Source organism: Pseudophryne corroboree, chromosome 2 (assembly GCF_028390025.1).
Source record: "Pseudophryne corroboree isolate aPseCor3 chromosome 2, aPseCor3.hap2, whole genome shotgun sequence".
Taxonomy (NCBI): Eukaryota; Metazoa; Chordata; class Amphibia; order Anura; family Myobatrachidae; genus Pseudophryne; species Pseudophryne corroboree.
Window position 1 is genome coordinate 801,188,056 of NC_086445.1, and position 19,144 is coordinate 801,207,199.

General features: G+C 36.0%; 17 non-coding genes across 17 annotated transcripts; all 17 read right to left on the reverse strand.

Moving 5' to 3' along the window:
- Positions 1-75: 75 nt before the first annotated feature.
- LOC135053978 (small nucleolar RNA U3) lies at positions 76-288 on the reverse strand. Its single transcript, XR_010243262.1, has one exon. It is a non-coding gene; the product is annotated as a small nucleolar RNA U3 (small nucleolar RNA).
- A 2,969-nt stretch (positions 289-3,257) lies between these two features.
- Positions 3,258-3,470, reverse strand: LOC135054031 (small nucleolar RNA U3). Its single transcript, XR_010243309.1, has one exon. It is a non-coding gene; the product is annotated as a small nucleolar RNA U3 (small nucleolar RNA).
- A 653-nt stretch (positions 3,471-4,123) lies between these two features.
- LOC135053963 (small nucleolar RNA U3) lies at positions 4,124-4,336 on the reverse strand. The gene has a single exon (XR_010243248.1). It is a non-coding gene; the product is annotated as a small nucleolar RNA U3 (small nucleolar RNA).
- A 655-nt stretch (positions 4,337-4,991) lies between these two features.
- LOC135053779 (small nucleolar RNA U3) lies at positions 4,992-5,204 on the reverse strand. Its single transcript, XR_010243086.1, has one exon. It is a non-coding gene; the product is annotated as a small nucleolar RNA U3 (small nucleolar RNA).
- A 654-nt stretch (positions 5,205-5,858) lies between these two features.
- LOC135053752 (small nucleolar RNA U3) lies at positions 5,859-6,071 on the reverse strand. Its single transcript, XR_010243062.1, has one exon. It is a non-coding gene; the product is annotated as a small nucleolar RNA U3 (small nucleolar RNA).
- Positions 6,072-6,724: 653 nt separating this feature from the next.
- Positions 6,725-6,937, reverse strand: LOC135054012 (small nucleolar RNA U3). Its single transcript, XR_010243292.1, has one exon. It is a non-coding gene; the product is annotated as a small nucleolar RNA U3 (small nucleolar RNA).
- Positions 6,938-7,591: 654 nt separating this feature from the next.
- On the reverse strand, positions 7,592-7,804 carry LOC135053915 (small nucleolar RNA U3). Its single transcript, XR_010243206.1, has one exon. It is a non-coding gene; the product is annotated as a small nucleolar RNA U3 (small nucleolar RNA).
- A 653-nt stretch (positions 7,805-8,457) lies between these two features.
- Positions 8,458-8,670, reverse strand: LOC135053976 (small nucleolar RNA U3). The gene has a single exon (XR_010243260.1). It is a non-coding gene; the product is annotated as a small nucleolar RNA U3 (small nucleolar RNA).
- Positions 8,671-11,815: 3,145 nt separating this feature from the next.
- Positions 11,816-12,028, reverse strand: LOC135053960 (small nucleolar RNA U3). Its single transcript, XR_010243245.1, has one exon. It is a non-coding gene; the product is annotated as a small nucleolar RNA U3 (small nucleolar RNA).
- Positions 12,029-12,683: 655 nt separating this feature from the next.
- On the reverse strand, positions 12,684-12,896 carry LOC135053700 (small nucleolar RNA U3). The gene has a single exon (XR_010243019.1). It is a non-coding gene; the product is annotated as a small nucleolar RNA U3 (small nucleolar RNA).
- A 654-nt stretch (positions 12,897-13,550) lies between these two features.
- LOC135053919 (small nucleolar RNA U3) lies at positions 13,551-13,763 on the reverse strand. Its single transcript, XR_010243210.1, has one exon. It is a non-coding gene; the product is annotated as a small nucleolar RNA U3 (small nucleolar RNA).
- A 653-nt stretch (positions 13,764-14,416) lies between these two features.
- On the reverse strand, positions 14,417-14,629 carry LOC135053505 (small nucleolar RNA U3). The gene has a single exon (XR_010242846.1). It is a non-coding gene; the product is annotated as a small nucleolar RNA U3 (small nucleolar RNA).
- A 654-nt stretch (positions 14,630-15,283) lies between these two features.
- On the reverse strand, positions 15,284-15,496 carry LOC135053988 (small nucleolar RNA U3). Its single transcript, XR_010243271.1, has one exon. It is a non-coding gene; the product is annotated as a small nucleolar RNA U3 (small nucleolar RNA).
- Positions 15,497-16,149: 653 nt separating this feature from the next.
- LOC135053173 (small nucleolar RNA U3) lies at positions 16,150-16,362 on the reverse strand. The gene has a single exon (XR_010242558.1). It is a non-coding gene; the product is annotated as a small nucleolar RNA U3 (small nucleolar RNA).
- Positions 16,363-17,016: 654 nt separating this feature from the next.
- Positions 17,017-17,229, reverse strand: LOC135053910 (small nucleolar RNA U3). The gene has a single exon (XR_010243202.1). It is a non-coding gene; the product is annotated as a small nucleolar RNA U3 (small nucleolar RNA).
- A 653-nt stretch (positions 17,230-17,882) lies between these two features.
- On the reverse strand, positions 17,883-18,095 carry LOC135054016 (small nucleolar RNA U3). Its single transcript, XR_010243295.1, has one exon. It is a non-coding gene; the product is annotated as a small nucleolar RNA U3 (small nucleolar RNA).
- Positions 18,096-18,745: 650 nt separating this feature from the next.
- LOC135053798 (small nucleolar RNA U3) lies at positions 18,746-18,958 on the reverse strand. The gene has a single exon (XR_010243103.1). It is a non-coding gene; the product is annotated as a small nucleolar RNA U3 (small nucleolar RNA).
- Between the last annotated feature and the right edge of the window lie 186 nt (positions 18,959-19,144).

Genomic DNA, 19,144 nt, shown 5'->3' on the forward strand with positions numbered 1-19,144 from the left:
TGTTCTTTCCAGAATATTAAACATTATACAAACTTAGTTTTAAAAAACCATAGTTGATTTTAAAGCGTGTAATCAGCCACTCTGAATGAGCCCTCTTCTACCACTTCTTTATTAAGAAGTAGGACAATCATCAAGAGCTAACAACATCTGCATGAAACAGAGTTACTAACTACTTTCATGCTGAGAAGAGAGCACTTAAACTTATAATGGTGGTTGGCGAGTTTGGACACTTTCAAGCACATTTCTCCCATCATTGCCTATAGAAAAGATGCCTGAAAGTATAGTCAGTAGCGTAACTACTGCCCCCGCAGCCCTCTCGGTGGCTTGGGGGCGAGGGGCTGCGGGGGCGCCACTGATTTACAGCAGACTGACATGCGGACGAGCGTCCGCATGTCAGTCTGCAGTCTCCTTCCTTCCGCCGCTTTTTGGAGGGACACAGAGGGCACAGCGCGCCTCCCTGTGTCCCTCCTGCTGCATCATCTCCGGCGGCCGCGGGTCTAATAGGGGAAAGTGCCGTCCGTGAGCTCTAATTGGCTCACGAACCGGCACTTCCCCCTATTAGACCCGCGGCCGCCGGAGATGATGCAGCAGGAGGGACACAGGAGAGGTGAGCTGTGCCCTCCGTGTCCCTCCAAAAAGCGGGGGGGGGGAGGATATCTGGCACTGGGGGGAATATCTGGCACTGGGGCATATATGGCACTGTGGGGAATATCTGGCACTGGGGCATATATGGCACTGGGGGGGAATATCTGGCACTGGGGGCATATATGGCACTGGGGGGGGAATATCTGGCACTGGGGGGAATATCTGGCACTGGGGCATATATGGCACTGGGGGGAATATCTGGCACTGGGGCATATATGGCACTGGGGGGGAATATCTGGCACTGGGGGCATATATGGCACTGGGGGGAATATCTGGCACTGGGGGGAATATCTGGCACTGGGGCATATATGGCACTGGGGGGAATATCTGGCACTGGGGCATATATGGCACTGGGGGGGAATATCTGGCACTGGGGGCATATATGGCACTGGGGGGAATATCTGGCACTGGGGGCATATATGGCACTGGGGGGGAATATCTGGCACTGGGGGCATATGTGGCACTGGGGGGCATATTTGGCACTGGGGGGGAATATATGGCACTGTGGGCATATGTGGCACTGGGGGGCATATGTGGCACTGGGGGGAATATCTGGCACTGGGGGCATATATGGCACTGGGGGGGAATATCTGGCACTGGGGGCATATATGGCACGGGGGGAATATCTGGCACTGGGGGCATATATGGCACTGGGGGCATATATGGCACTGGGGGGGAATATCTGGCACTGGGGGCATATATGGCACTGGGGGGAATATATGGCACTGGGGGCATATCTGGCACTGGGGGCATATGTGGCACTGGGGGGGAATATCTGGCACTGGGGGCATATGTGGCACTGGGGGGGTATATGTGTACCTGGCACATGGGGGGGCTATATTTGGCACTGGGGTATGTGAGTACCTGGCACCGTGGGGGAATATCTGGCACTGGGGACATATGTGGCACTGGGAGCACAGCCCTAGCAACAAGGACTACCTCCTAGCAACGAGCATGACACCCAGTGCATGAAACACCTGGCAACGAGCATGACACCCAGTGCATGAAACACCTGGCAACGAGCATGACACCCAGTGCATGAAACCCCTGGCAACGAGCATGACACCCTGAGCATGAAAACCCCTGGCACCGTGCATGGAACCAAGAGCATGAAACCCCTGGCAACGAGCATGACACCCAGTGCATGAAACCCCTGACAACGAGCAGGTAATTGAAAAGTAATTAGAAGCCTTACTGTAGGACTTAATGTGTAATGGGCATTACGGTGTGTGGCATAACGTATCACGGACATTGCGGTGTGTGTCATAATTAGTGATGAGCGGATTCGGTTTTACTCGGTTTTACTCGGTTCTCAAAACCGAATCTTATTGGCTATCCAAAACATGTGATATCAGTGAGCCAATATGATTCGGTTTTGAGAACCGAGTAAAACCGAATCCGCTCATCACTAGTCATAATGTGTCACAGGCATTACGGTGTATGGTATACTATATCGCGGGCATTGTGATATGTGGTATAATGTCTCAGGGTCATTGCAGTGTGTGGCATAATGTGTCACAGGCATTACGTTGTGTGGCATAATGTGTCGGGGGCATTACAGTGTGTGCATATTGTGTCATGTGCATTATTGTGTGCGGCATAATGTCTAAGGGCCATTGCAGTATGTGGCATAATGTATACTGGGCATTACTATAAGGAGGAAAAATGACAAATAATGTAAGGGGCATGAATCAGGATTATTTTTCTTTCCTGTGGTGGCCAACGTATAGGCGTGCAGGTTGCAAAACTGGGGTATAAGGTAGTCTTTTGCTGCAATGCCACGCCCCTTTATGCAAAACCACGCCCATTCCAACAAAACCACACCCCTTTTTTGGCACGCGCGCATATTTATCCCTTTCTTGCTCCCAATTATGGAGCATGAAGGGGGGGGGGGGGCCGCCGAAGAATTTTTTGGCTTGGGGGAGAAAAATTTCTAATTACGCCACTGAGTATAGTCTTAATTACATTTTGTTGATGGTTTATATAGGCCATATGAATTCCTCTTTTAACTCATGGTGACATTTTTGGACCCATTCATAAAACTTGATATAGAAATTGTCAGCCAATTTTCAGTTGCATAACATTCTCCACAAATTTTCAGACTACAATTCATTCACTATCATATACTGAATGATTTTCTGTGAGAGTAGACACATTTTAAGATTGTATTAGGTAACATGTTATCATTTTTGCATATATAAACTTGTTTAAGCCAAAATATTAAACAGAACACTTAACAATGAAACCAATACACTAATAGCATTGGTACTTCAAAATTTCTTATAATGCATATAGGAAATAAACTAGAGGCTTGCATTAGTTGCTGATTTGCAAAAGAATTAAACAATTATTAAATAAATACACTGCAAACAAAAGGTTCTTTTAAGGAAAGCATAGTTTAAATTTTTCAAGTCCTCATTGATATGTACAACTTAAAGAAGGCTAAAATTAAAATGTAAAATAATACTCTTAGATATTGCTTTTATTGCTATATCATAAAATACATTCTGATTCAGGAATGTTGAAACATCAATACTTATTCTTTCAAGGATATTAAACATTATACAAACTTAGTTTTAAATAACCATAGTTGATTTTAAAGTGTGTAATCAGCCACTCTGAATGAACCTTCTTCTACCACTTCTTTATTAAGAAGTAGGACAGTCATCAAAAGCTAACAACATCTGCATGAAACAGAGTTGCTAACTACCTTCATGCTGAGAAAAGAGCTCTTAAACGCATCATGGTGGTTGGCAAGTTTGGACACTTTCAAGAACATTGAATCTATAATTGCCTATAAAAATGATCCATGAAAGTATAGTCTAAATAACATTTTGTTGATATTTTAGATAGGCCATATGAATTCCTCTTTTAACTCATGGTGACATTTTTGGACCATTCATAAAACTTGATATAGAAATTGTCAACCAATTTTCAGTTGCATAACATTCTCCACAAATGTTCATACTACAATTCATTCACTATCATATACTGAATTATTTTCCTTTGAGAGTAGACACATTTTAATATTGTATTAGGTAACATGGTATAATTTTTGCATATATAAACTTGTTTAAGCCAAAATATTAAACAGAACACTTAACAATGAAACCAATGCACTAATAGCATTGGTACTTCAAAATTTCTTATATTGCATACAGGAAATAGACTAGTGGCTTGCATTAATTTCTGATTTGCTAAAGAATGAAACAATTATTAAACAAATACACTGCAAACAAAAGGTTCTTTTAAGGAAAGCATACTTTACATTTTTCAAGTCCTCATTGACATGAACCACTTAAAGAAGGTTAAAATTAAAATGTAAAATAATACTCTTAGACATTGCTTTTATTGTTATAATATAAAAAACATTCTGATTCAGGAATGTTGAAACATCAATGCTTATTCTTTCAAGCATATTAAACATTATACAAACTTAGTTTTAAATAACCATAGTTGATTTTAAAGTGTGTAATCAGCCACTCTGAATGAGCCCTCTTCTACCACTTCTTTATTAAGAAGTAGGACAGTCATCAAAAGCTAACAACATCTGCATGAAACAGAGTTGCTAACTACCTTCATGCTGAGAAAAGAGCTCTCAAACTCATCATGGTGGTTGGCAAGTTTGGACACTTTCAAGAACATTGAATCTATAACTGCCTATAAAAATGATCCATGAAAGTATAATCTAAATTACATTTTGTTGATATTTTAGATAGGCCATATGAATTCCTCTTTTAACTCATGGTGACATTTTTGGACCCATTCATAAAACTTGTTATAGAAATTGTCAGGCAATTTTCAGTTGCATAACATTCTCCACAAATTTTCAGACTACAATTCATTCACTATCATATACTGAATGATTTTCTGTTTGAGTAGAAACATTTAAAGATTGTATTAGGTAACATGTTATCATGTTTGCATATATAAACTTGTTTAAGCCAAAATATTAAACAGAACACTTAACAATGAAACCAATGCACTAATAGCATTGGTATTTCAAAATTTCTTATATTGCATATAGGAAATAAACTAGTGGCTTGCATTAATTGCTGATTTGCTAAAGAATGAAAAATATATTAAACAAATTTACTGCAAACAAAAGGTTCTTTTAAGGAAAGCACACTTTACATTTTTCAAGTCCTCATTGACATGAACCACTTAAAGAAGGTTAAAATGAAAATATAAAATAATACTCTTAGACATTGCATTTATTGCTACATCATAAAAAAAACATTCTGATTCAGGAATGTTGAAACATCAATGTTTATTCCTTTAAGGATATTAAACATTATACAAACTTAGATTTAAATAACCATAGTTGATTTTAAAGTGTGTAATCAGCCACTCTGAATGAGCCCTCTTCTACCACTTCTTTATTAAGAAGTAGGACAGTCATATAAAGCTGACAACATCTGCATGAAACAGAGTTACTAACTACATTCATGCTGAGAAGAGAGCTCTTAAACTCATCATGGTGGTTGGCGAGTTTTGACACTTTCAAGCACATTTCTCCCATCATTGCCTATAGAAATGATCCCTGAAAGTATAATCTTAACTACATTTTGTTGATGGTTTAGATAGGCCATATGAATTCCTCTTTTAACTCATGGTGACATTTTTGGACCCATTCATAAAACTTGATATAGAAATCGTCAACCAATTTTCAGTTGCATAACATTCTCCACAAATTTTCAGACTACAATTCATTCACTATCATATACTGAATGATTTTCTGTGAGAGTAGACACATTTTAAGTTTGTATTAGGTAACATGTTATCATTTTTGCATATATAAACTTGTTTAAGTCAAAATATTAGACAGAACACTTAACAATGAAACCAATGCACTAATAGCATTGGTACTTCAAAATTTCTTATATTGCATATAGGAAATAAACTAGTGGCTTGCATTAGTTGCTGATTTGCAAAAGAATTAAACAATTATTAAACAAATACATTGCAAACAAAAGGTTCTTTTAAGGAAAGCACACTTTACATTTTTCAAGTCCTCATTAACATGAACCACTTAAAGAAGATTAAAATTGAAATGTAAAATAATACTCTTAGATATTGTTTTTATTGCTATATCATAAAAAAACACTCTGATTCAAGAATGTTAAAACAACAATGCTTATTCTTTCAAGGATATTAAACATTATACAAGTTTAGTTTTAAATAACCATATTTGATTTTAAAGTGTGTAATCAGCCACTCTGAATGAGCCCTCTTCTACCACTTCTTTATTAAGAAGTAGGACAGTCATCAAAAGCTAACAACATCTGCATGAAACAGAGTTGCTAACTGCCTTCATGCTGAGAAGACAGCTCTTAAACTCATCATGGTGGTTGGCGAGTTTGGACACTTTCAAGTAAATTTCTCCCATCATTGCCTACAGAAATTATCCCTGAAAGTATAATCTTAACTACATGTTGTTGATGGTTTAGATAGGCCATATGAATTCCTCTTTTAACTCATGGTGACATTTTTGGACCCATTCATAAAACTTGATATAGAAATCGTCAACCAATTTTCAGTTGCATAACATTCTCCACAAATTTTCAGACTACAATTCATTCACTATCATATACTGAATGATTTTCTGTGAGAGTAGACACATTTTAAGATTGTATTAGGTAACATGTTATCATTTTTGCATAAATAAACTTTTTTAAGCCAAAATATTAAACAGAACACTTAACAATGAAACCAATGCACTAATAGCATTGGTACTTCAAAATTTCTTATAATGCATATAGCAAATAAACTAGTGGCTTGCATTAGTTGCTGATTTGCAAAATAATTAAACAATTATTAAATAAATAAACTGCAAACAAAAGGTTCTTTTAAGGAAAGCATAGTTTAAATTTTTCAAGTCCTCATTGATATGTACAACTTAAAGAAGGCTAAAATTAAAATGTAAAATAATACTCTTAGATATTGCTTTTATTGCTATATCATAAAACACATTCTGATTCAGGAATGTTGAAACATCAATACTTATTCTTTCAAGGATATTAAACATTATACAAACTTAGTTTTAAATAACCATAGTTGATTTTAAAGTGTGTAATCAGCCACTCTGAATGAACCCTCTTCTACCACTTCTTTATTAAGAAGTAGGACAGTCATCAAAAGCTAACAACATCTGCATGAAACAGAGTTGCTAACTACCTTCATGCTGAGAAAAGAGCTCTTAAACGCATCATGGTGGTTGGCAAGTTTGGACACTTTACAAAACATTGAATCTATAATTGCCTATAAAAATGATCCATGAAAGTATAGTCTAAATTACATTTTGTTGATATTTTAGATAGGCCATATGAATTCCTCTTTTAACTCATGGTGACATTTTTGGACCCATTCATAAAACTTGATATAGAAATCGTCAACCAATTTTCAGTTGCATAACATTCTCCACAAATTTTCAGACTTCAATTCATTCACTATCATATACTGAATGATTTTCTGTGAGAGTAGACACATTTTAAGATTGTATTAGGTAACATGTTATCATTTTTGCATAAATAAACTTTTTTAAGCCAAAATATTAAACAGAACACTTAACAATGAAACCAATGCACTAATAGCATTGGTACTTCAAAATTTCTTATATTGCATATAGGAAATACATTAGTGGCTTGCATTAATTGCTGATTTGCTAAAGAATTAAACAATTATTAAACACATACACTGCAATCCAAAGGTTCTTTTAAGGAAAGCACACTTTACATTTTTCAAGTCCTCATTGACATGAACCACTTAAAGAAGGTTAAAATTAAAATGTAAAATAATACTCTTAGCCATTGCTTTTATTGATATATCATAAAAAAACACTCTGATTCGGGAATGTTGAAACATCAATGCTTATTCTTTCAAGGATATTAAACATTATACAAACTTAGATTTAAATAACCATAGTTGTTTTTAAAGTGTGTAATCAGCCACTCTGAATGAGCTCTCTTCTACCACTTCTTTATTAAGAAGTAGGACAGTCATAAAAAGCTAACAACATCTGCATGAAACAGAGTTGCTAACTGCATTCATGCTGAGAAGAGAGCTCTTAAACCCATCATGGTGGTTAGCGAGTTTGGATACTTTCAAGTACATTTCTCCCATCATTGCCTATAGAAATTATCCCTGAAAGTATAATCTTAACTACATTTTGTTGATGGTTTAGATAGGCCATATGAATTCCTCTTTTAACTCATGGTGACATTTTTGGACCCATTCATAAAACTTGATATAGAAATTGTCAGCCAATTTTCAGTTGCATAACATTCTCCACAAATTTTCAGACTACAATTCATTCACTATCATATACTGAATGATTTTCTGTGAGAGTAGACACATTGTAAGATTGTATTAGGTAACATGTTATCAATTTTGCATATATAAACTTGTTTAACCCAAAATATTAAACTGAACACTTAACAATGAAACCAATGCACTAATAGCATTGGTACTTCAAAATTTCTTATATTGCATACAGGAAATAAACTAGTGGCTTGCATTAATTTCTGATTTGCTAAAGAATGAAACAATTATTAAACAAATACACTGCAAACAAAAGGTTCATTTAAGGAAAGCATACTTTACATTTTTCAAGTCCTCATTGACATGAACCACTTAAAGAAGGTTAAAATTAAAATGTAAAATAATACTCATAGACATTGCTTTAATTGCTATATCATAAAAAACATTCTGATTCAGGAATGTTAAAACATCAATGCTTGTTCTTTCCAGAATATTAAACATTATACAAACTTAGTTTTAAAAAACCATAGTTGATTTTAAAGCGTGTAATCAGCCACTCTGAATGAGCCCTCTTCTACCACTTCTTTATTAAGAAGTAGGACAATCATCAAGAGCTAACAACATCTGCATGAAACAGAGTTACTAACTACTTTCATGCTGAGAAGAGAGCACTTAAACTTATAATGGTGGTTGGAGAGTTTGGACACTTTCAAGCACATTTCTCCCATCATTGCCTATAGAAAAGATGCCTGAAAGTATAGTCAGTAGCGTAACTACTGCCCCCGCAGCCCTCGCGGTGGCTTGGGGGCGAGGGGCTGCGGGGGCGCCACTGATTTACAGCAGACTGACATGCGGACGAGCGTCCGCATGTCAGTCTGCAGTCTCCTTCCTTCCGCCGCTTTTTGGAGGGACACAGAGGGCACAGCGCGCCTCCCTGTGTCCCTCCTGCTGCATCATCTCCGGCGGCCGCGGGTCTAATAGGGGAAAGTGCCGTCCGTGAGCTCTAATTGGCTCACGAACCGGCACTTCCCCCTATTAGACCCACGGCCGCCGGAGATGATGCAGCAGGAGGGACACAGGAGAGGTGAGCTGTGCCCTCCGTGTCCCTCCAAAAAGCGGGGGGGGGGAGGATATCTGGCACTGGGGGGAATATCTGGCACTGGGGCATATATGGCACTGTGGGGAATATCTGGCACTGGGGCATATATGGCACTGGGGGGGAATATCTGGCACTGGGGGCATATATGGCACTGGGGGGGGAATATCTGGCACTGGGGGGAATATCTGGCACTGGGGCATATATGGCACTGGGGGGAATATCTGGCACTGGGGCATATATGGCACTGGGGGGGAATATCTGGCACTGGGGGCATATATGGCACTGGGGGGGAATATCTGGCACTGGGGGGAATATCTGGCACTGGGGCATATATGGCACTGGGGGGAATATCTGGCACTGGGGCATATATGGCACTGGGGGGGAATATCTGGCACTGGGGGCATATATGGCACTGGGGGGAATATCTGGCACTGGGGGCATATATGGCACGGGGGGAATATCTGGCACTGGGGGCATATATGGCACTGGGGGGGAATATCTGGCACTGGGGGCATATGTTGCACTGGGGGGCATATTTGGCACTGGGGGGGAATATATGGCACTGTGGGCATATGTGGCACTGGGGGGCATATGTGGCACTGGGGGGGGAATATCTGGCACTGGGGGCATATATGGCACTGGGGGGGAATATCTGGCACTGGGGGCATATATGGCACGGGGGGAATATCTGGCACTGGGGGCATATATGGCACTGGGGGCATATATGGCACTGGGGGGGAATATCTGGCACTGGGGGCATATATGGCACTGGGGGGAATATATGGCACTGGGGGCATATCTGGCACTGGGGGCATATGTGGCACTGGGGGGGAATATCTGGCACTGGGGGCATATGTGGCACTGGGGGGGTATATGTGTACCTGGCACATGGGGGGGCTATATTTGGCACTGGGGTATGTGAGTACCTGGCACTGTGGGGGAATATCTGGCACTGGGGACATATGTGGCACTGGGAGCACAGCCCTAGCAACAAGGACTACCTCCTAGCAACGAGCATGACACCCAGTGCATGAAACACCTGGCAACGAGCATGACACCCAGTGCATGAAACACCTGGCAACGAGCATGACACCCAGTGCATGAAACCCCTGGCAATGAGCATGACACCCTGAGCATGAAAACCCCTGGCACCGTGCATGGAACCAAGAGCATGAAACCCCTGGCAACGAGCATGACACCCAGTGCATGAAACCCCTGACAACGAGCAGGTAATTGAAAAGTAATTAGAAGCCTTACTGTAGGACTTAATGTGTAATGGGCATTACGGTGTGTGGCATAACGTATCACGGACATTGCGGTGTGTGTCATAATTAGTGATGAGCGGATTCGGTTTTACTCGGTTTTACTCGGTTCTCAAAACCGAATCTTATTGGCTATCCAAAACATGTGACATCAGTGAGCCAATAAGATTCGGTTTTGAGAACCGAGTAAAACCGAGTAAAACCGAATCCGCTTATCACTAGTCATAATGTGTCACAGGCATTACGGTGTATGGTATACTATATCGCGGGCATTGTGATATGTGGTATAATGTCTCAGGGTCATTGCAGTGTGTGGCATAATGTATCACGGACATTGCGGTGTGTGTCATAATGTGTCACAGACATTGTATGTGCTATAATGTATCAGGGGCATTGCAGTGTGTAGCATAATGTATAACGGGCATTGCGATTCCTGTCATAATGTGTCACAGGCATTACGGTGTGTGGCATAATGTGTCACAGGCATTACGTTGTGTGGCATAATGTGTCGGGGGCATTACAGTGTGTGCATATTGTGTCATGTGCATTATTGTGTGCGGCATAATGTCTAAGGGCCATTGCAGTATGTGGCATAATGTATACTGGGCATTACTATAAGGAGGAAAAATGACAAATAATGTAAGGGGCATGAATCAGGATTATTTTTCTTTCCTGTGGTGGCCAACGTATGGGCGTGCAGGTTGCAAAACTGGGGTATAAGGTAGTCTTTTCCTGCAATGCCACACCCCTTTATGCAAAACCACGCCCCTGTTTTGGCACGCGCGCATATTTATCCCTTTCTTGCTCCCAATTATGGAGCATGAAGGGGGGGGGGCGCCGAAGAATTTTTTGGCTTGGGGGAGAAAAATTTCTAATTACGCCACTGAGTATAGTCTTAATTACATTTTGTTGATGGTTTATATAGGCCATATGAATTCCTCTTTTAACTCATGGTGACATTTTTGGACCCATTCATAAAACTTGATATAGAAATTGTCAGCCAATTTTCAGTTGCATAACATTCTCCACAAATTTTCAGACTACAATTCATTCACTATCATATACTGAATGATTTTCTGTGAGAGTAGACACATTTTAAGATTGTATTAGGTAACATGTTATCATTTTTGCATATATAAACTTGTTTAAGCCAAAATATTAAACAGAACACTTAACAATGAAACCAATGCACTAATAGCATTGGTACTTCAAAATTTCTTATAATGCATATAGGAAATAAACTAGAGGCTTGCATTAGTTGCTGATTTGCAAAAGAATTAAACAATTATTAAATAAATACACTGCAAACAAAAGGTTCTTTTAAGGAAAGCATAGTTTAAATTTTTCAAGTCCTCATGATATGTACAACTTAAAGAAGGCTAAAATTAAAATGTAAAATAATACTCTTAGATATTGCTTTTATTGCTATATCATAAAATACATTCTGATTCAGGAATGTTGAAACATCAATGCTTATTCTTTCAAGCATATTAAACATTATACAAACTTAGTTTTAAATAACCATAGTTGATTTTAAAGTGTGTAATCAGCCACTCTGAATGAGCCCTCTTCTACCACTTCTTTATTAAGAAGTAGGACAGTCATCAAAAGCTAACAACATCTGCATGAAACAGAGTTGCTAACTACCTTCATGCTGAGAAAAGAGCTCTTAAACTCATCATGGTGGTTGGCAAGTTTGGACACTTTCAAGAACATTGAATCTATAACTGCCTATAAAAATGATCCATGAAAGTATAATCTAAATTACATTTTGTTGATATTTTAGATAGGCCATATGAATTCCTCTTTTAACTCATGGTGACATTTTTGGACCCATTCATAAAACTTGTTATAGAAATTGTCAGGCAATTTTCAGTTGCATAACATTCTCCACAAATTTTCAGACTACAATTCATTCACTATCATATACTGAATGATTTTCTGTTTGAGTAGAAACATTTAAAGATTGTATTAGGTAACATGTTATCATGTTTGCATATATAAACTTGTTTAAGCCAAAATATTAAACAGAACACTTAACAATGAAACCAATGCACTAATAGCATTGGTATTTCAAAATTTCTTATATTGCATATAGGAAATAAACTAGTGGCTTGCATTAATTGCTGATTTGCTAAAGAATGAAAAATATATTAAACAAATTTACTGCAAACAAAAGGTTCTTTTAAGGAAAGCACACTTTACATTTTTCAAGTCCTCATTGACATGAACCACTTAAAGAAGGTTAAAATGAAAATATAAAATAATACTCTTAGACATTGCATTTATTGCTACATCATAAAAAAAACATTCTGATTCAGGAATGTTGAAACATCAATGCTTATTCCTTTAAGGATATTAAACATTATACAAACTTAGATTTAAATAACCATAGTTGATTTTAAAGTGTGTAATCAGCCACTCTGAATGAGCCCTCTTCTACCACTTCTTTATTAAGAAGTAGGACAGTCATCTAAAGCTGACAACATCTGCATGAAACAGAGTTACTAACTACATTCATGCTGAAAAGAGAGCTCTTAAACTCATCATGGTGGTTGGCGAGTTTTGACACTTTCAAGCACATTTCTCCCATCATTGCCTATAGAAATGATCCCTGAAAGTATAATCTTAACTACATTTTATTGATGGTTTAGATAGGCCATATGAATTCCTCTTTTAACTCATGGTGACATTTTTGGACCCATTCATAAAACTTGATATAGAAATCGTCAACCAATTTTCAGTTGCATAACATTCTCCACAAATTTTCAGACTACAATTCATTCACTATCATATACTGAATGATTTTCTGTGAGAGTAGACACATTTTAAGTTTGTATTAGGTAACATGTTATCATTTTTGCATATATAAACTTGTTTAAGTCAAAATATTAGACAGAACACTTAACAATAAAACCAATGCACTAATAGCATTGGTACTTCAAAATTTCTTATATTGCATATAGGAAATAAACTAGTGGCTTGCATTAGTTGCTGATTTGCAAAAGAATTAAACAATTATTAAACAAATACATTGCAAACAAAAGGTTCTTTTAAGGAAAGCACACTTTACATTTTTCAAGTCCTCATTGACATGAACCACTTAAAGAAGATTAAAATTGAAATGTAAAATAATACTCTTAGATATTGTTTTTATTGCTATATCATAAAAAAACACTCTGATTCAAGAATGTTAAAACAACAATGCTTATTCTTTCAAGGATATTAAACATTATACAAACTTAGTTTTAAATAACCATAGTTGATTTTAAAGTGTGTAATCAGCCACTCTGAATGAGCCCTCTTCTACCACTTCTTTATTAAGAAGTAGGACAGTCATCAAAAGCTAGCAACATCTGCATTAAACAGAGTTGCTAATTGCCTTCTTGCTGAGAAGAGAGCTCTTAAACTCATCATGGTGGTTGGCGAGTTTGGACACTTTCAAGCACATTTCTCCCATCATTGCCTATAGAAATGATCCCTGAAAATATAGTCTTAATTACATTTTCTTGATGGTTTAGATAGGCCATATGAATTCCTCTTTTAACTCATGGTGACATTTTTGGACCCATTCATAAAACTTGATATAGAAATTGTCAACCAATTTTCAGTTGCATAACATTCTCCACAAATTTTTAGACTACAATTCATTCACTTTCATATACTGAATGATTTTCTGTTTAAGTAGAAACATTTAAAGATTGTATTAGGTAACATGTTATCATGTTTGCATATATAAACTTGTTTAAGCCAAAATATTAAACAGAACACTTAACAATAAAACCAATGCACTAATAGCATTGGTACTTCAAAATTTCTTATATTGCATATAGGAAATAAACTAGTGGCTTGCATTAATTGCTGATTTGCTAAAGAATTAAACAATTATTAAACAAATACACTGCAAACAAAAGGTTCTTTTAAGGAAAGCACACTTTACATTTTTCAAGTCCTCATTGACATGAACCACTTAAAGAAGGTTAAAATTAAAATGTAAAATAATACTCTTAGACATTGCTTTTATTCCTATATCATAAAAAACATTCTGATTTAGGAATGTTGAAACATCAATGCGTATTCTTTCAAGGATATTAAACATTATACAAACTTACTTTTAAATAACCATAGTTGGTTTTAAAGTGTGTAATCAGCCACTCTGAATGAGCCCTCTTCTACCACTTCTTTATTAAGAAGTAGAACAGTCATCAAAAGCTAACAACATCTGCATGAAACAGAGTTGCTAACTGCCTTCATGCTGAGAAGAGAGCTCTTAAACTCATCATGGTGGTTGGCGAGTTTGGACACTTTCAAACACATTTCTCCCATCATTGCCTATAGAAATGATCCATGGAAGTATAGTCTTAATTACATTTTGTAGATGGTTTAGATTAGCCATATGAATTCCTCTTTTAACTCATGGTGACATTTTTGGACCCATTCATAAAACTTGATATAGAAATTGTCAACCAATTTTCAGTTACATAACATTATCCACAAATTTTCAGACTACAATTCATTCACTATCATATACTGAATGATTTTCTGTGAGAGTAGACACATTTTAAGATTGTATTAGGTAACATATTATAATTTTTGCATATATAAACTTGTTTAAGCCAAAATATTAAACAGAACACTTAACAATGAAACCAATGCACTAATAGCATTGGTACTTCAAAATTTCTTATATTGCATATAGGAAATAAACTAGTGGCTTGCATTAATTGCTGATTTTCAAAAGAATTAAACAATTATTAAACAAATACACTGCAAACAAAAGGTTCTTTTAAGGAAAGAACACTTTACATTTTTCAAGTCCTCATTGACATGAACCACTTAAAGAAGGTTAAAATTAAAATGTAAAATAATACTCTTAGACATTGCTTTAATTGCTATATCATAAAAAAACATTCTGATTCAGGAATGTTGAAACATCAATGCATATTCTTTCAAGGATATTAAACATTATACAAACTTAGTTTTAAATAACCATAGTTGGTTTTAAAGTGTGTAATCAGCCACTCTGAATGAGCCCTCTTCTACCACTTCTTTATTAAGAAGTAGGACAGTCATCAAAAGCTAACAACATCTGCATGAAACAGAGTTGCTAATTGCCTTCATGCTGAGAAAAGAGCTCTTAATCTCATCATGGTGGTTGGTGAGTTTGGACACTTTCAAGCACATTTCTCCCATCATTGCTTATAGAAATGATCCCTGAAAGTGTAATCTTAGCTACATTTAGTTGATGGTTTAGATAGGCCATATGAATTCCTCTTTTAACTCATGGTGACATTTTTGGACCCATTCATAAAACTTGATATAGAAATTGTCAACCAATTTTCAGTTGCATAACATTATCCACAAATTTTCAGACTACAATTCAATCACTATCATATACTGAATGATTTTCTGTGAGAGTAGACACATTTTAAGATTGTATTAGGTAACATGTTATACTTTTTGCATATATAAACTTGTTTAAGCCAAATTATTAAACAGAACACTTAACAATGAAACCAATGCACTCATAGCATTGGTACTTCAAAATTTCTTATATTGCATATAGGAAATAAACTAGTGGCTTGCATTAATTGCTGATTTGCTAAAGAATTAAACAATTATTAAACAAATACACTGCAAACAAAAGGTTCTTTTAAGGAAAGCACACGTTACATTTTTCAAGTCCTCATTGACATGAACCACTTAAAGAAGGTTAAAATTAAAATGTAAAATAATACTCTTAGACATTGCTTTTATTCCTATATCATAAAAAACATTCTGATTTAGGAATGTTGAAACATCAATGCGTATTCTTTCAAGGATATTAAACATTATACAAACTTAGTTTTAAATAACCATAGTTGGTTTTAAAGTGTGTAATCAGCCACTCTGAATGAGCCCTCTTCTACCACTTCTTTATTAAGAAGTAGGACAGTCATCAAAAGCTAACAACATCTGCATGAAACAGAGTTGCTAACTGCCTTCATGCTGAGAAGAGAGCTCTTAAACTCATCATGGTGGTTGGCGAGTTTGGACACTTTCAAACACATTTCTCCCATCATTGCCTATAGAAATGATCCCTGGAAGTATAGTCTTAATTACATTTTGTAGATGGTTTAGATTAGCCATATGAATTCCTCTTTTAACTCATGGTGACATTTTTGGACCCATTCATAAAACTTGATATAGAAATTGTCAACCAATTTTCAGTTACATAACATTATCCACAAATTTTCAGACTACAATTCATTCACTATCATATACTGAATGATTTTCTGTGAGAGTAGACACATTTTAAGATTGTATTAGGTAACATATTATAATTTTTGCATATATAAACTTGTTTAAGCCAAAATATTAAACAGAACACTTAACAATGAAACCAATGCACTAATAGCATTGGTACTTCAAAATTTCTTATATTGCATATAGGAAATAAACTAGTGGCTTGCATTAATTGCTGATTTTCAAAAGAATTAAACAATTATTAAACAAATACACTGCAAACAAAAGGTTCTTTTAAGAAAAGCACACTTTACATTTTTCAAGTCCTCATTGACATGAACCACTTAAAGAAGGTTAAAATTAAAATGTAAAATAATACTCTTAGACATTGCTTTAATTGCTATATCATAAAAAAACATTCTGATTCAGGAATGTTGAAACATCAATGCGTATTCTTTCAAGGATATTAAACATTATACAAACTTAGTTTTAAATAACCATAGTTGATTTTAAAGTGTGTAATCAGCCACTCTGAATGAGCCCTCTTCTACCACTTCTTTATTAAGAAGTAGGACAGTCATCAAAAGCTAACAACATCTGCATGAAATAGAGTTGCTAACTGCTTTCATGCTGAGAAGAGAGCTCTTAAACTCATCATGGTGGTTGACGAGTTTGGACACTTTCAAGCACATTTCTCCCATCAATGCTTATAGAAATGATCCCTGAAAGTATAGTCTTAATTACATTTTGTTGATGGTTTAGATAGGCCATATGAATTCCTCTTTTAACTCATGGTGACATTTTTGGACCCATTCATAAAACTTGATATAGAAATTGTCAACCAATTTTCAGTTGCATAACATTCTCCACAAATTTTCAGACTACAATTCATTCACTATCATATACTGAATGATTTTCTGTGAGAGTAGACACATTTTAAGATTGTATTAGGTAACATATTATAATTTTTGCATATATAAACTTGTTTAAGCCAAAATATTAAACAGAACACTTAACAATGAAACCAATGCACTAATAGCATTGGTACTTCAAAATTTCTTATATTGCATATAGGAAATAAACTAGTGGCTTGCATTAATTGCTGATTTGCTAAAGAATTAAACAATTATTAAACAAATACACTGCAAACAAAATGTTCTTTTAAGGAAAGCACACTTTACATTTTTCAAGTCCTCATTGACATGAACCACTAAAAGAAGGTTACAATTAAAATGTAAAATAATACTCTTAGACATTGCTTTTATTCCTATATCATAAAAAACATTCTGATTCAGGAATGTTGAAACATCAATGCGTATTCTTTCAAGGATATTAAACATTATACACACTTAGTTTTAAATAACCATAGTTGATTTTAAAGTGTGTAATCAGCCACTCTGAATGAGCCCTCTTCTACTACTTCTTTATTAAGAAGTAGGACAGACATCAAAAGCTAACCTCATCTGCATGAAACAGAGTTGCTAACCGCCTTCATGCTGAGAAGAGATCTCTTAAACTCATCATGGTGGTTGGCGAGTTTGAACACTTTCAAGCACATTTCTCCCATCATTGCCCATAGAAATGATCCCTGAAAGTATAATCTTAGCTACATTTTGTTGATGGTTTAGATAGGCCATATAAATTCCTCTTTCAACTCATGGTGACATTTTAGGACCCATGCATAAAACTTGATATAGAAATTGTCAACCAATTTTCAGTTGCATAACAATCTCCACAAATTTTCAGACTACAATTCATTCACTATCATATACTGAATGATTTTCTGTGAGAGTAGACACATTTTAAGATTGTATTAGGTAACATATAATTTTTGCATATATAAATTTGTTTAAACCAAAATATTAAACAGAACACTTAACAATGAAACCAATGCACTAATAGCATTGGTACTTCAAAATTTCTTATATTGCATATAGGAAATAAACTAGTGGCTTGCATTAATTGCTGATTTGCAAAAGAGTTACACAATTATTAAACAAATACACTGCAAACAAAAGGTTCTTTTAAGGAAAGCACACTTTACATTTTTCAAGTCCTCATTGACATGAACCTCTTAAAGAAGGTTAAAATTAAAATGTAAAATAATACTCTTAGACATTGCTTTAATTGCTATATCATAAAAAACATTCTGATTCAGGAATGTTGAAACATCAATGCGTATTCTTTCAAGGATATTAAACATTATACAAACTTCGTTTTAAATAACCATAGTTGATTTTAAAGTGTGTAATCAGCCATTCTGAATGAGCCCTCTTCTACCACTTCTTTATTAAGAAGTAGGACAGTCATCAAAAGCTAACAACATCTGCATGAAACAGAGTTGCTAACTGCCTTCATGCTGAGAAGAGAGCTCTTAAACTCATCATGGTGGTTGGCGAGTTTGGACACTTTCAAGCACATTTCTCCCATCATTGCCTATAAAAATGATCCCTGAAAGTATAGTCTTAAATACATTTAGCTGATGGTTTAGATAGGCCATATGAATTCCTCTTTTAACTCATTGTGACATTTTTGGACCCATTCATAAAACTTGATATAGAAATTGTCAACCAATTTTCAGTTGCATAACATTCTCCACAAATTTTCAGACTACAATTCATTCACTATCATATACTGAATGATTTTCTGTGAG